At 33.1% G+C, this 6,353-nt stretch overlaps 1 long non-coding RNA gene across 1 annotated transcript; it reads left to right on the plus strand.

Moving 5' to 3' along the window:
• The first annotated feature begins 4,221 nt into the window (after positions 1–4,221).
• On the plus strand, positions 4,222–6,060 carry LOC140322093 (uncharacterized). Its single transcript, XR_011919132.1, has 3 exons — positions 4,222–4,330; positions 4,749–4,921; positions 5,954–6,060. It is a non-coding gene; the product is annotated as an uncharacterized lncRNA (long non-coding RNA).
• Positions 6,061–6,353: the final 293 nt, after the last annotated feature.

The raw sequence follows: 6,353 nt of genomic DNA on the forward strand, positions 1-6,353 counted from the left end.
TTATAAATAAATAAACAAGTTTTATAACAATGTAATTGAATAAAACATAAGCAGTAATACCAGCATAAAATTTTCCACAAAAAAAACCCCAAAAACATAATTTCTAGTCCACACAGTTTGTCACTTCTACTATGGAACTGACTTTGCGTCCAGCTCCACAGAATAATACCTTGTACTAACAAAGCTTTCCTGGCCAAGGATATCTTATGACTACACATGAAGGGCTCCAGTCAGCTGGTGAACATCTTTTCTAACACTTGAAAATAGCAGACATTGTTTGGCTTTGAAAGAATAGATGCCACATGTAATCAAACAAGGAGCTCATAAGGATCATTCTAATTAATGGGAGATTCCTAGATAGAATGAAAATAGCAGACATTGTTTGGCTTTGAAAGAATAGATGACACATGTAATCAAACAAGGGGCTCATAAGGATCATTCTAATTAATAGGAGATTCCTAGATAAAATGAATTGCTGACTTTCCACTGCCCTGACTTATTGGGATCCTGGCGAGCTGTCTTTTGGGGATTGTAGTTCTTATGTTATCAATTGGATACTTATCTCAATTAATTCCTGAAGAAGTGGACTATGTCTATGATACGCGTCGAGCAATAATTGAGATCATTTCACGGTATTACTCATGATTTGAATGTTTTAATGTATTTATTGTTTTGTATTATAAAATTTGTGTTTTATCTTTATATGTAGTTGAACATGATTCCCTAAAAGTCCCTTTTCTTTTTTTTTCTTGTACTTGTACTTACAAGGGAACCATACAAAGTCTCTCTCTGAAAGACAGTATAGCTTGGACTGATTTAAACAGCTAGCGCCATCTGAAAAGAACAGACCCACTTTTAGCAGGGAAACACAATATTGCAAAATATCTTCTACCTCCAAACTTGTTTTCAGTGTGCTTCCTTTACAATTCCCTTTAATATATACATATTTAAATTATAATATAGTAAGCCAATTATTAATCAGAAAGCACTTAAACTCATATTAACCTAAAAATAGCTAAAAATGTACACTTGCTAAGAATATGCTTTAGTTTCTCCTTAAGTGTATTATCTGTTCATTAACCTCAACCTATCATTAACCTGTTCATTACCAAATTCATTATTATTGTGATTGAGGCAGAAGATGAGCATTTTTCATGCATATATCATAACCACCAACTAAGTGTTGATGCTATAAAAGTTTAGTAAAGCACAGTGTATCTTAGAGGTCTCCAAGGATACCTATGCTTCTTGTTGACTAGTAACTGTGGGGGGTAGTTAATGTTTCAATAATCCAGCATCAGAAGGTGATAGAATACTAAGCATACATTTATGGGGGACTCCGGAGAAAGAGCTGGGTTTACACAAGCTGCAGTATGATATTTGAACTGACTTTATCTAAGGTACTGTATGTTTATTCCTGTTATAGTTGGAGGAAGTGATTTAAGGTTACCTTTGTGCATTACTCATAACTTTTAATTAATTGGAAATAGCATTTGTTAAAGGAGTAATCAACATTCTTTCCCTAGTACAGGATTGCTTTAAAGTGTGTTAGAAAACTCATAGGGATCTATTTATAAAACAGGGAATCTGACATTCCTCAAACTTTCCCTGGTTGGAATTAATTACTGAAACACGTGGACCCAAAAGATTCCCATGAGGGAATGTCTGATTTCCTGCTTAATAAATAAAGCCTATAATTCCCTAGGAATCCTGGGTTATATGCACACCTAATATTTTTTTTTTTTTAAAAACAAAGATTTTCTGTAAAATAGTAAAAAACAGTATATAAAATATCCATTTAAAATATGTAACCTTAAAAAAAATTATGGATGATTCATAAACACCACAACAGCAATCTCAGATACGTTATTTTTGTATAGCGTAGTTGTATAAAAATACAAATTGTATCTGGTCTTTTAATGGAAGTGCTTGCATTACTTTCTACTTGTACTGTATTTTCTGCATCCATACTGCTAGATAGCATTATGTGTTTAAAAGTTAATGAGTAACTTCGGATAAATATACTTTAGCAATAGCTAATAAACTATGCCTTGTCTGCCCTGGAATCTGTGGATGCCTATGATGTCTAAATAATCCTATTTGCACATCATATGGATATTAAGGCATATGCTAGCTTGCTATTTCTGGAAGGATCTGCCTCTGCAGACGGTGTACCTAAATTTGCAGCACTGCAGATCAACCCTAGTCAATATTTGTTTAATGAAAAGTACGTAGGAAGGTGACAATCATATTTATATTTTGCTTTTTTTATACTCCTATGTTGAATGTCTTATATACATACAATCAAAATCTTTATTTCAGAAATAGTACTTCGGCATGATGCCTCTATCCAATCTCCATCTACCTGCAATCAATGGGACTGGGAACAGCATGGACAAAACTATGACATTCTCAGGTCTTGTTGATTTTTTCATTGTAAAGAATGTTAACATTCACAAGAACAAAATACAAAGCCATAATGTACAGAACAGTCAATTTAAATATCTACCAACAACATTAAGGTACAGTATACCCTTGTATCATGTATTTGGGAAGGAATGGTTCCAGTTTATCTTTCATATCATTGGTATACACTATGGAAATGTTTCTTTTTAAACTTTACCATAGTGTGTTAGGTAGTGAGGATTTCAGAGGGTATGCCTGGCCTGAATCACATTTCAATGTGTGCTCTGCTGCTCTCTTAAGTGTGACTTAAATATGTAGACTGCAACCATCTGTAATTGTAATATATCAATTCAACAACCAACAATTAAAAAAAAAACAAAAAAAAAAAACTATGAATAAGAAATGTAATGACAATATACTATTTTGCTGTCATTATTGAGAGATTTTAGTTTCATCATCCTAACAAAATACACAGTACAAGTATGAAAGTTATCTCCTTACAAACTCACCGTTGTGTTTAATTAATAAGACAGTGTCTTCTATGATCTAGTAGAATTTATGCATCAGTACAGAAAAAATCTGTTCTCAAGAGGGTCATATAGGCAGGACATTTGGGAGTAGGTCTTCCTTGCATGTCCTACTGGTCAAAGCTGTAACAAGACAGCAACTAGTTATACAGTATTATAGAAAATATTACACTATTTCTATTTTCCTAAAATGTCTTTACTGCAAATAATGCTTTTGCTTTAAGAGAAATGACTATCAAAGAAAATCTGCTGCATCACCTAATGGATTGACTAGTTAATGGAATTGATCAGCCATGGAAATACTGTAGATAACAAAGTCTTGTATGAGCCAGATTACTATCCAAATTAATTAATTGCAATCAATTCTACAAATTATACTGATGAAGCTTTTTCTTAAGTGAGGCTGGTAATTTATACCAGTTAGGTAGTGCCTGAAACCTTACTTTTGCATTATCAACATATTAATATTCTTACAGCAAATTTATGGGTCAAGAGACAATATACATTCCTTCACTTGTCTTGTGAAAATATATGTAATGCTTTACACTGAATCATAAAAGGTTACACGCAAAATATATATATATATATATATATATGGCACTGGTATTGTTTTTTTGGCAATAATTCTGTATCTAAGCACTGTCCAGGTGGATATTAATGTTTATTGTTATAGAGTAAATGCAATATAAAACTATGGACATCTTGGTTCTTTAAAGGGTCCAGCCACAGTTTTTCATTCTGGTGAGTTGTGTTGCAAATTCATGTTAATATCTGGTATCGTTTGGTTATATATATATATCGTTGGATTAGGGCACCTTATTCAAATTAATGTTCTGCCAATGCAGTGGAATGGCCAAAAAATGGGCATGCAGTATTTTTTTTCAGTGCCCATCACAGTGCCTGGTACTGCAATACTTGCATTGCGTTTTTCTGTAGTGTATGTGTGTTGCAGAGTGCCTATGAATATGAGGGGCACCACGATTAACCTATACAAGTATAAAAAAAAACAAAGTAAAATAAGAACAAAGACAAGTGCCCACTCTTCAAAAATTAGCTTATGAAATCCTAACAAGGAATGGGCAATAGGCTATGGGGCAGGCAACCCATATCATGCTCACAAATGAAAGTTCTACTTATATAATACAGTGTAATCTTTGAGATATCAAAAATGCTCAAGGAACAAACAAGTCTCTTGCATACACATTATGCCACTCAAATATTCCCATAATAAGTAGCTGAATCAAAGCTTCTGTTCTCTCCATAGGAAAACAAATGTAAGTTATGGTGCAACAGAAGATAAGCACCCCAAGTATGCAGCAGTTTCACAGCGCTACCCAAGACCTTGGAGAGAGCAACAAATGGTTTTCCTGCCTCCTTCAACAGCAATGAGAACATTGGTAAGAAGTCCTGGAACAACATACAGTGCAACATAATCTATATTTATATAATAGATATAATCTCAGCATTATTATTACATCAAATGAAACTTGTAACATTGCCAAATACAAACCCAACTTTAATCACAGAAAATCATTTCTATCTTCCTTTATGATACCCAATAATGTAAACTCACCTTTTTCTGTGTTTATTGAACTGGGAAAAAAACCTGTTTAATGGACCAATACAAATTATTTTTTTTTATCTCAGTGCACCTTACTTAAATATCTGAAAATAGAAATATTTGAGTAGCCAAATTATACAATCAGAGTATCCTCTGATTCTTCTTTTGAAGGCTGTACAGTAAAAACACACCTACCTCTATTGACATAACAGTCTTTCATTCTTTTACAATCTTATATAACCTGTATGTTTCAGATTCCAACTGCCCATATTAAAGAAAAGAGATGTGATGAACAAAATGATAAAAGTTTACATAGCGCTCAAAGTTCAAGAATTGTCATGGAATCTGAATTCCACAAAAAATTGATCAAAGGTGTAAAAGAACAATATAATAAACGGCAATTTCATTTTTCCACTGAGCCAATCAGGTAATGGTTTTCAATACATCAAAATATTGTTACATAGTAACTGTATTGTAATATATTCAGGAGTATTCACAAAATATTATTTAGCAAGACTCAACACTGACAACTATTTGCATTATCATGCACATTTTTATCTATTTAGAGGTTTATGAAGTGTGATAATACTGCAAACGTTGGAGTGGGTGATCAAAGTACTTGAGCCTTAAAAAGAATTTGTTTTTATGGCTAAATCCCGGACTGTTGTTAGAGACAAATGCATTGCAGTGATGAAGCAATTAAAATGTAACATAAAAGGTAGCACTGCTAATTCATACAACAGTCTAATAGATAATACAAATAAAAATGGTGTATCCTTTGAAGACCTGGTATGTCAAGCTTAGATGTTTCTTGCTTAGTGCAATCTACCTGCACAGAAGAATGACAATGGTAATACAAGGGTAAAACTACAGAGACATCAGACCTACCTATAGACATTGCATGCACCATGCACATTAAATGTTCTGTTGAAGAAAGCTGTGGAAAGTTCAGCTGTATGAAAGATCTTCTATAGACAAATGTGATCATAATCCATCTGCATAACTGCAATTCATTGGCTTTTTTTTAATTTCCTATCAGTTTTAAAGGGAAAGCATTAAAGGTTTTTGAATGTTTTGTATATGATTATATACATCAAGCTTTTATATCTATACTTCAATATGTCAGTGTCTCCTGCTGCAATATAAATCCCAAAAAATAGAATTTTAGCTATTATTTTAAAAAAACAGGATTTAATTGAACATAATTCAAAAATGCTATGCTATAAAAATACTAAAATTGCTAATATTTCAATCTAGTGTCTTTTTTACAGAAAAAGGTACGTGAATTTTCATGTTATACAAAAAAATTCCATTAAAAGTCTAAAAAAGGGAATACAAATATTAATTTTGTCAGCTAACTTGCAAGTCACAGCTGCATTTCTGCAGATATTTTTCATGTATGGTAGATAGACCATAAAAGCATATTTGCCAAGGATAATTTATATTTTATCTCTTACAGGAACACTAGAGGTAATTTGAGCATAACTGGAATTTGCTGTCCTATATCCTGGACAGCTCCACAGCAAATTAACAGGCTAAGGAGAAACAAAGATGGGCTGAAGTTCCAACGTCACACAGGTATAAAAATGGGGAATTCAAAGAATATTATAATGGAACTTGTAGATTATTATATTTTTCTTGCACCCCATTAGTGGACTTTCCAAAGGAGTGTAGAAAGGATGACTTTTATGTAGGAGATACAGGAAGTTTATTGTAGAGATACTCGCGTGTGTGTGTGTGCATTCTACAAGAATGGTGGTGGAAACCACAGCATGCAGCAGGGGGTATTTAACACTTCTGGAAATGTCAAATGCTAAAGACAGTGGTAGAAAACATTCTGACCTGCTAACCCTGTAGGG

Source organism: Pyxicephalus adspersus, chromosome 2 (assembly GCF_032062135.1).
Source record: "Pyxicephalus adspersus chromosome 2, UCB_Pads_2.0, whole genome shotgun sequence".
NCBI classification, from domain to species: domain Eukaryota; kingdom Metazoa; phylum Chordata; class Amphibia; order Anura; family Pyxicephalidae; genus Pyxicephalus; species Pyxicephalus adspersus.